Below are 11,717 nucleotides of genomic sequence, written 5' to 3'. Positions count from 1 at the left end.
TCAGAGATCCTACAATAAGAAAGACACCGTGTAGCGGCCACTTTGATTCGTGCGGAGAAGGCAGTTTTTATATTTTCCCATTTTACAAAGTAAAAGAGGAAAATGAACAATTACGCAAAGCCAAGGAAAACTATTTCATAAAACTGTTTAAGCCGAAACTAAACTGTAAATATTTTTACTTCATGTTATTTAACATTTATATTTTACCTAGAATGTCTCCTTTAATGTACAGGAATTTAGAGGCGCTTAAAACTTATAGACGGAACTGTTTAAAATATGTCTGTATTTTTTAAAAGTGCCTAACATTAACATTGTATAATGTTCTGACGTCACAACCATGACTGCATTATGTTTAACGTTGCCCACATAACGTCACGAGGATCATAATGGAACTTGTTTACATTGTTTAAAAATCTACTGACGAGCCCGCAGGGCGAAAGCGCTATAGATAAAAGTTTGAGCATTGGATTTTATTTTATTTTTACTTTATTCTACCCCGATACCAAGAAAAAATAATTTATTGAATATATATATATATATATATATATATATATATAATCCCTATACGGTATGTTCAAAATGTGCCAGGTATAAGACATCATGTAGTGATTACTATTTTGACCTGATAAAAGGAGATTGAATCATGACACAGAAGAGAAATATCCAACACTAAATATGTATATGTTCTATTTGTAAAATGTGTATTATTGTATTATGTAAAGTGTACCACTATTGCAATAATGGGTATGAAATAGCATAAGTAATGACATGTTAAAGTATTTTAACCATCAACCCCGATTGTATAGCCTTTGTCTATAAGTAATGATTGTGCTGTTTTGCTGTTCCTTGTATACATGTAGGCGAACTAGAGATTGATATCGGGTTGTATATAAATCTTTGGGAGAAATTGAAAAATGTAACGAACCTGCGATAGTTGGTTTGAGCACGAAGGGCAGTCAATCGGACGGCGCACGTATACGTGCTGTTCACCCTAACGAACATGACACATTCAGGGGATGCTTACTCCTCCTAGGCACCTGATCCCATCTCTGGTGTGTCCAGGGGTCCGTGTTTGCCCAACTATCTATTTTGTATTGGTTGTGGGAGTTATGAGATTGATCACTGTTCGCTATCTTCACCTTGCGTTCATGGTAAACTGCGTGTTCAGCTGTTAAGATACAGAAACATTTTTATATCTATAACTTCTTATCCACAAGATTATATTTTGAATTTTAAAAGAATGTGTTCCGTTATCATACAATATGTCGTTTTCAATTCAATACTTTAAAACCGGTTTTGAAGATACGAAAAATCCATATGAATAAAAAAAACATTCAGACTAAAATGCAGCAAAGTCACAAGTGGTGTGGTAATTTGAATATCTTTTGAAGCGTTTGAATGAAGTTTTTACGTTGGTTTGTGAATGCACCTTCAGAAATATCCATTAGATATTTATATAGTCAGTCCTTCTCCTTTGTGACAACGGTCACCACGCGGAATCGAATCGATCATGTGAATCAAAAATATTTAAACTGAAGTGCAGCTAAGTCACATGTGGTGTTGAGATTTTGTTGTCTTTTGAAGCGTTTGAAATTATCATTACTTTGATCTGTATTTGTACCTTCAAACATTTCCATTTAACGTTTATAGTAAGTTTTTACTCCTTCGAGACATCGGTCACCAAGCTTCAACGGATGTATTCACGATTAAGAAAACGAGGCGATTTCAATATATGGGACACATGAATTGTTGACTAACCCACTCTTCTCTCATATATCAGTATAGTTACAATGTTTTACAATGACATGCAGCATAACCACCAGTCATTCAGTAGTAAAAAGAAATGAGATGTTCAAGCTTCCCATTTTTATTTAGTTTGTAAGTATAAAATGATAAAAGTTTACATATAAATGTTTACAACTTTTTAAAGAGACTGTTTAAATATTCACCCTTTTTATAATTAGTAGAACTTGACCAATATAATAATTCAAGAAAATATTACTTATGACAGATATATCCCTCACAGAAAGAATTGTATTTTGTGAAAAATCATATATGTGCGACGATGCTGGCAAAAGAACTTGGGTTCATATGTGGCATAGGGTACTGCAGGGAGTGACAATACGTATTTTTCAATGTATCGGAAGATGACGTGCGGAAATGAAAGGCCATATTTCGGTTTTCATCCTTTGTTGTCATGTGACCTGGAAACTGGACTGTTACGTTTCATTTGTGTAACTGATTTATTCACATGATGAACCTACCGATACCATGCACAACGAGGAAATATATATAGTGATCGCCAATTTTTCTCAGATTTTGACGTTTGGATAAACGAACACATCAATTAGAGGGTATTTGGGGGTGGGGGTGGGGGGGGGGGGGTGGACAATACTAGCCCCCCCGCTAAAAAACAATGCTACGTATTTTTATGGCAAATTGTAAGCATCTTTCCTATTATAAGCTGAAATAAAATTATCTAATAGTTGTTATGGCTACATGCAGCATATACACAATTTTTATAATATACACAATTTTTAGTATATACACAATTTTTATTACTTTAAATGTTGGTATGAAGTTCTTTGTCTCAAATTAAATTGAAATTCTGAATTATAAGAAATCTAATTTTACAGTTCCATACATTATAGTGTATTTAGATAATAGATCGATTCTATAAATTAGTTCTTACATGTACGTACCCTACAAGTATACATGACTGTACATAGATCTATATATGCGAGATAAATCAAATATTATGGCTATAAATGTATATTTAATCTAAAATTAATTAAAGGTGAATCAAAATTAGAAACAATATGCACTAAGATAATTAAATGATAACGCTATGACTCAATATATAAACAAATTTGAGTGACCTGTAGTAGTTTCATTAGAAAACCCATATACGAATTTACTAGACTGCTATTATTTGTACCCATTTAAGGAAATCAACGATATGCTGCTGTTTGTTATTATACCTATGTCCTTTTTATGTATTTTATTATTCCTAAGGGTTGTTTTAAATTGTTTCATATGTTATTAGGGTAATCATATCATATCGCTATATATCAATAATAATATTATGCATTTTAATTCTGACATTATGAATATTTTATTCACATGTATGTGCACATCGATTTTATATTATCTTTTCTTTCACATTTGTAAAGCGCTTTAGAGAACTAATGTTGATAGGGCGCTATATAAATATTTTAATTACAATTAATTAATTACAATTACAATATGCAATACATGTATCTAACGAGAATTCTTCTCAGGCATAAAAAGATTCTATGTTTAAAATGCTAAGTGATTATTTGCATGTATATAAACAATGTATCCGGGATTTAAGCAAATACAACTGTCCAACACTACCTTTCGTGAGCCATTCTGCTGTCTGTCACTCAATATATTAAATATATACATGATTATCTGTCAATGGAATTGGATTCTTCAATACAACCTATCATTGGGTCAAATGTTGTCTAACGTGTTTCATATCGATTGTTAGGCCGTTCTTGGCACACTGATTTTAACTACGGATAACTTCGTTCACCTGATCGGGATGTAGGGCTCACGCCGGGTGTGACCGGTCGACTTACTCCTCCTAGGTACCTGATCCCACCTCTGGTGCGTCCAGGGGTCCGTGTTTGCCCAACTATCTATTTTGTATTGATTGTAGGAGTTATGAGATTGATCACTGTTCGTTATCTTCATTCTCACAAATACTACATTCAAAGACCAATTTAGTAGTTCGTGGTATTTCAATGTAAACGTTCTGTGTCATTGATTGAATATCACCACGTGGCATTGGAGAGCTTTAAACTTTAGACCAAACGATTGGTAATTAGAGGTTTTGACCAAGGAAGGGTTCAAACGTCTACTCATGCTGTGGCACAAATCCGACATTTTGCAGACGCATCCGAAGAACTGCATTCAGTTAGTCACATTGTACAAAAATGACTACGGAGGACTTATTCTAACGCGGATCCAAACGTGGTTCTCTGACTGTTTAGCTGTCATGAAAATTTCCTTGTGTTAATGTCGCTCATATTTGTTATATAAATTCAGAATATTACGAAGGGACTTAGTAGTATATAGTTGTTTTATTGTTTTACATCTAAAGTCTGAATCAAAGTACAATGCTGATATACATGTACATGTGAGCGTTTTGAATATCTACATGTTTTCCCTTCTTAGTAGGATGCCACGTGTTTATTGAACTGTATATTGATTGGATGAAGGTACTTTAAAGTCTTATGGTTTAAGATATTTATATTTATCATATTTTACATGATCCAAAAAGGTGCCGAAATTAAATATCATAACTAGAACATCACAAAACTCTCAAAATGTTTACAAACACATTGGATACGATAGTAATTACAAAATAATTCCCTGTTCTCATTTGCCTAAACTGGTTTTTGTTGACTTCGCATCTCTTATGTTTGTGTGTAGCCACCAATCCGCGGGGTTCCAGTTTAATATATTGTCCTCCAGACAAACATTTTATAAAGGATTAATACCTCAAAATGACTTCAATTTCAAAGCGCTGCAGCTATATATAACTCATAATCAATACCACAAATTTGTTTTTTGGAGTACTTCTTGCAAGATACCGTGATGTTATTTTTGAGATAAAAGATATACCCTATGCCTTTAATTGTGAATAATTCCAATGTTTTTATTACAAATGCGTTGATTGAACAAAAATAAAGCTGAGCGAGAGTTCACGCATCAATAAATTTAAAAAAAGCGATGTATTCATACGCACCTGAAAACAAATAACGTAATGCAGGGAAACTATTCAATTTTTTGTATTAAAATTATTGATGCAGTGAATGGATTGGAATTAGTACTTCGTTACTAGCTTGAAAATACTGATGCATTTTAATTCCCGGGATAAAATTTCAAAATTCATTTTAAAATTAAGGATTATATCTCCCTCATGCATAACTCTGATCCTTGGACGAATTTGGCTCCAGTTTTTTGGCACTCTAGTTTTCTTTTCAGCTCTTACAAGTTCGTTGTTATTTCGAATTTCCAAACGTTCAGCTTGAGCATCACCGAAGATACATTATTTGTCGAAATGCACATCTGGTGCATCAAAATTGACACCGTATAAGTTTTACATAAGAATCAAACATAAAATAAAAGTAATTCGCCCTTTTATTCGGTTTGTGAGTAAAATGTCCGGAGTTTACACATCGAGTTTACACATCGATAAATTCTTCAAAAAGAATGTTTAATCCTATAAAATAGTTTTTTTTCTTCTTATTCTGAATAGGAAGTTTCACAGACTACTCCATACACCTGATTAAGATACGGGACTCATGGCAGACATGACTCGTAAAGAGGGAATGTCTAATACTCCTAGGCACCTCATTCCACATGTGGTTTGTGCAGGGGGTCCGTGTTTGTTCTATTCTTAATTTTGTACTCCTTACAGGCATTGTGAGATTGATCACTGTTCGTTATTTTCAATTTTTCATCCAAATCTAAAGTACGTGTTTCCGTATGCATCGTTGTGTGTTGATAATCAACTCTGCAACACTGAAAGAGAACCTCGAGCATTGTACAATGTGTAGAAAAACTTACTATAAACGCCTAATGGGAATGTCTGAATGTACAATCACAAACCAAAGAAAAATATCTTCAAACACTTCAAAGGACATTCAAATTACCACACCATATATGATGTGGATGCATTTCAGTATTAATGGTATTTTTCTTTCACGTGAATTTTTCTTAACTTGGAAAATCGATTTCCAAGTATTACAAACGACATATTGCATGATAACGGATATTTAGTATTATGGATATGAAAAAAATCAAACACGACCCCATCATGTTAGACAAGAGGATTTCTCTAGTTCGCGTCACGAAAAATTCACCTTACCAGGACCTTTTCTGGAAGGAGCATCAAAACAGTACAATCACTACCGTATTGATGAGGACTAGAAAAGCAGTGATAATGGTTAACATGCTGTCCGACGACCCTAACGCGGTTTTACTTCTACTCTATCATATGGATGTCTTATCAGTTTGCAATAGTCGTGAAAGGTAAAATATTACATACCTTCTCGTTAACTAATTGATAAACGCATTTAACAAATAGAAAGCTCTTTTCCCTCAAGATTAATTCTTCTTTTATTAGGTCAGAATGAATATCGTTATAGTGTGCTTTCTTTTCCTGACGCAGTTTTGTCGGACCATATTGATATTTCATTTGACTGACCACATAAAACGTCTAGCAGATACTGGTTTATCGTATATATATTACCCCTCTCTCAATGATAATATTTTTAAAATGGATTTTCATTTAAAGGATCTTCATATCTGTCTACGCATTTAAAGTTCAGCTAGTAACCTACATATATCTGAACTTTGGGTGAAAAGTAGGAGAACTTTATGTTTTGGGAAATATATTTTCACCGGTTAATGGACGAAATCCGGTAGTTCAATTGCAATCAAGATATGGATAGCATTGCTTTGTTGATTTACCATGACAAATTGATTTTTGTACATCCAACATCCATTCGCAAAATAATGAACAGGATTTCATATCAAATTGTTTATCCCACTTTTTAAGACAACTTTTGTCTTCATATGATTAAGAATTCTATATATTTCTTTCGTACCTTTTAAACTTTATGAAAGGGGCTATATGTAAAGAAACATAGTAGGTTAGTGGATTTTTATAAACTGGTTTATTCCATTAACTTTCATCGATTTCTTCAATGCTTGTCTTACTCCAAAACATGAAAATTTGTTCCATATATTTGAACGAATTTATTATGATTCATTAACACAATTTCCATAAATACAGTTGTATATGCTTTTTTATTTGAATTGGAATTAAAAAATTAACACACAAGAATACTAATATTTTGATATAATTCTATGTTCATTGTTGAACAAAGACAACCATAATCAGACTTGTTTTGAGAAGTAATTATGCATCCAAATTTCAGTAACATCGTATAAAACCCTTAATTCTAATTACACTTCATACAGTTTGTAACCTGACAGGTTCAGGATAAAAAAAACCCATACATATCAAAACTAGTCATCAAAGGATAAGCTGAGGACAGCAGAAATGTGATGAATATATTAGGTATTTAAACCTTTAATATTAGCGTAATAATCTTTTTATAGAAGTGATTCATGTATATGTATATAAACTTCACATTCATGAGTAGGCTTGTAGCTATACACATATCATTTTATTTTTCAACTAGTAATTAAGAACCCGAAAGGTACGTATATGCAAAAGAAATTCTGATAAATTGGGATATGTAACTCCTACATTTATATCTTATATATCTCTAGAGTATTTTACTCATAGCTCAGGAAATCTGAGAAGTGTATACTGTATGCTGTTGATTACGTCGAAAAATAAAGTATACTCATGATCAAAGCGTTGTACACACGCCAGTATGGCTGGAAATCGGACTACGTCATGAAGTTTTAAAATAGGAAATATTCGCAACGCACATAAAATACTACGCATAACTCTGATTTTTGTTCTATCATGATCTATAATGAAATATTATTTTACTTAATAGCCACTGTTGTTATCAGAGAATAAAAATGTATGTGTCTTCGAACTTTTTCCGCATACCTACACATTTTATCTAAAGTAATGTTCAAAATACCACATGCCATGATATTCTGAGATACAGCAACGACCATCAAATGCCTACAATATTGCCAAAACGATGTTAAACCTCAAAAAATCATCAGAACTACAGTAAGACATAATTATTCAAAGTGGACGTTAAAATAGCGATGTTTGTTTACGTGAAAGGTGAAGATAAGGAACAGTGATACATCTCGAAACTCCTATAAACAATACAAAATAGATAGTTGAGCAAACACGGACCCCTGGATATACCAGAGGTGGGATAGCTGCCTGGGAGGAGCAAGCATCCCCTGTTGACAGCTCACATACCCTGTAAGCCCCCCCTTTTTTTTTTTACGTGTGATTGTATGTATGTTTTTTGCGTTCCTTTCGAGAATTCGACACTGATAGAGACGTCAAAAGCTTTAAGGCAGAGTACCACAAATTTAGACCGATACATGTCGATTACGGCCGTAGCAGTGGGGCTCCTTAACGTGTCAACGCCGGCCGTCACAGAGAATCTCCATGATTAATGTCATATCCGCAAGGTTATTCTCATTTCTAATGTCGGACCTGTTGCGAAATTACACTCACTATGCTAAACACACTATGTGTGGTGTAGCGACGGTATTGATAATCGAATCTCAGATCTCAATGTTACGAATTGAGTACCCTAATTACTAGTGTCCCACAAACTGTATGGCATTTTAGCACTATTCAGAAGCATAAATGTCACGAATTCAGCTCAACATAAAACAGACACTTGTAAAGTATGGAATAACAAATTTGAACAGATCGCAGTACACCATCTGAGTGAACTAACGGCAATCAATGAAGAAAAGGCCAAAGGTGTAATTAAAGAATGATTATGTAACAATTGACGTTTACTGCTTTTGCAGTTTCCCTGTTTCAATAATGCAAAGAAAAATCCGATCAGTCGTTATTTTTAATGGAAGTGAGTACACTAAATTTAGTATCTTCTTCCCAAACCAATAACATTAAAACCTATGACTTTTCAACACTATACACGACCATTCCTCACGATAAATTAAAGACTAGATTTTTTGACATCATAGACAGTTGCTTCTTCAACAAAAACGGAAAACGGAAATATTCATATCTAGTGATCAATCATTCAAAACCTTACTTTGTTAAACACCACTCTGATTCCATGCACAAGTACTCTGAAGTTGAAATAAAAAAAATATGCTAGAGTTCCTCATGGACAATATCTTCGTGGTCTTTGATGATCAGGTCTTCCAACAGTCTGTTGGAATTCCCATGGGCACGAATTGTGCTCCTTTGTTAGCTGACCTGTTTTATATTCATATCAAGCAGAATTTATTCAAAAACATCTACGTGAGAAGAAGAAATCTTTCGCTGTGGCCTTCAATTCAACTTTTAGATATATCGATGACGTTTTGTCTATTAACAATGATAGCTTTCAGTCATATGTCGATTTGATATATCCCTGTGAGCTCGAAATAAAGGACACCACAGAGTCGTCCACTTCTGCTTCATACTTAGATATTTTATTGAAAGTAGACATTAACGGCAAACTGACAACTCAACTGTATGACAAACGGGATGATTTCAGCTTCTCCATCGTCAACTTCCCATATTTGGTGTGTCCAGGGGTCCGTTTTGCCCAACTATCTATTTTGTATTGCTTGTAGGAGTTATGAGATTGATCACTGTTCGTTATCTTCACCTTGCATGTAGCAATATTCCATTATCACCTGCATATGGTGTTTATATGGCTCAACTGATTCGATATGCATGAGCTCGTTCTGCGTATAATCAGTTTTTAAATCGAGGTAAGCTACTGACAAACAAGTTAATGATACATGGATTTCAACAGTCTCGATTGAAGTCAGCATTTCGCAAATTCTATGGTTGTTAAAACGATCTAGTTCGTCAATACAACCTCGCATTGGTTCAAATGCTGTTTGACGTGTTTCATACCGATTGTTAAGCCGTTCTTGGAACACTGATTTTGACTGCGGATAACTCCGTTTACCTGATCATGATATAGGGTTCACGGCGGGTGTGACCGGTCAACAGGGGATGTACACTCCTCCTAGGCACCTGATCCCACCTCTGGTGTGTCCAGGGGTCCGTGTTTGCCAAACTATCTATCTTGTATTGTTTATAGGAGTTATGAGATTGATCACTGTTCGTTATCTTCACCTTGATACTGAACACTCCTGTTGAAGAAAATATCACAAATCCATACAGACATCAACTAAGAATGGTTAATTTGTTTAATTGTAAACTGTTTCATCCAGGTATTTTCCTGTGGGTTCCAGGTTAGAATAGGTCCTCATTGCCTCTTGCTTGTTGTTAGAGACGATGAGACCGCAAAAACTTAAGTCACAGCAGACGTTGCACGATAAAGATCCTTCCCTGTTCAGTGGTCGTACGCGCCGAGCATGGGCTTCAATTTTTGCAGACCTTCATCGGCAATGGTGGCGTCTCCATATGAGTGAAAGATTTCTTGAGAGGGACGTACTCTTCTAGTCTTACAATCCGTCTGTCGGTCGGAACAATAATTTACCTTAAGTTTAGTATTTAGCATATACATATAAGCCCACCAAAAACATAACTGATGTTCCACACCGGATAAACTTTAACACGCATGTTTTTCATTGTTTTAAAGTGTTCCTTGACGCAAAATTTCCAAACCCAAAACATCTCCATACGTGAAGAAGGTGCTTAGGGTAGACGGGTAGTGCACTAAATTCTCACGTTAGTGACATAGGTTCAAACTTCTTTATCAGTGAATGTTGTTTAACAGACGTCCTTTGCTGTCCTCCAGATACGGATGATTTCACTCACATTAATGGCCTCCTCATGTCAATATCCGTTTAAAGTCTGTTGCTCTCCAGTTTTATTTCTAATTTTAGTAGCATCTAACGTCGAAATAATACTTTGTCCATTTGCAGGTATTTATTTACCCTGGTTGCAATTGCTCAGTACGAAAGTGTTTCTTGACCTGGGTGTAGAACATAGTAGAAAAGATGAAAATTACGATCATGGATCAATCTCATATAGAATTCAAAACATCCAATAGAAGGATCACTTGAAATACAGAGGTGGGAACAGGTGTTTAGCAGGAGTAAGCATCCACAATGACCGGTTAGGCTTGTCTTGATCAAGGAAACCGAAATAATCCGTAGCGAGGATAAATTCACGAACTGTGTACTTTACAGAACTTATGCATGAAGTGTAAGTCATTGCACAAAGAACATTAGTTAGGACGAAATAAAAACATATTACTTAGTTTTGCAATATAGGTCCACACATTAGCTCATATCTGGTATAATCAGTTTCGGGGGGGGGGGGGGGGGGTTATATTCACATACTATGGTCAGTTTATGGCAATAGCAAACTAACATTGTTGGAAAACCAAATATGTATTTCTGTGGTCTTCAATACTTCTCACAAACAAATTGAAACATATCACTACATAGTAGATCGTTTGCTCTACCAGATCTCATGAGTACGACACATTCCTGCTTTCCGCTATGGTTGTTAGGCTGACCACTCGCCCATTTTGGTACCACCATTACGCCGCCACTGTGGTTCCATACAAACGTACCGGATGATGCGTGGAATCTTATACCAATCCAAAAAGAACAGCTCCAAAATGTTGGACACCTTTCTTCAACTAAAACACACAAGATAATATAAACAGTAAATATTCCGACCTTCAGATCAGTGAAATACATTACATAAAAGTATAAAGCAATCAGGACATGTGTCTCTAAATAAGAAAGGTGAAGATAACGAACAGTAATCAACTCCATAACTCATATAAGTAATACAAAATATAGAGTAGACAAACACGGACCCCTGGACACACCAGAGGTGGGATCAGAGCCTCGAAGGAGTAAGCATCCCCTGTTGACTGGTCACATCCACCGTGAGCCCTGTGTCTTGATCGAGTAAACAGAGTTTTCCGTAATCAAAATATTTGTGGCAAGAACGGCCTAACAATCTGTATGAAACAAGTCAGACAGCATTTGATCCAATGATAGATTGTATTGGTAAACGAGAGTGTTACATGTATAACGACCATAGAATTTGT

The sequence above is a fragment of the Ostrea edulis genome, chromosome 8, assembly GCF_947568905.1.
Source record: "Ostrea edulis chromosome 8, xbOstEdul1.1, whole genome shotgun sequence".
Taxonomy (NCBI): Eukaryota; Metazoa; Mollusca; class Bivalvia; order Ostreida; family Ostreidae; genus Ostrea; species Ostrea edulis.
This window is presented reverse-complemented; position numbering follows the sequence as displayed.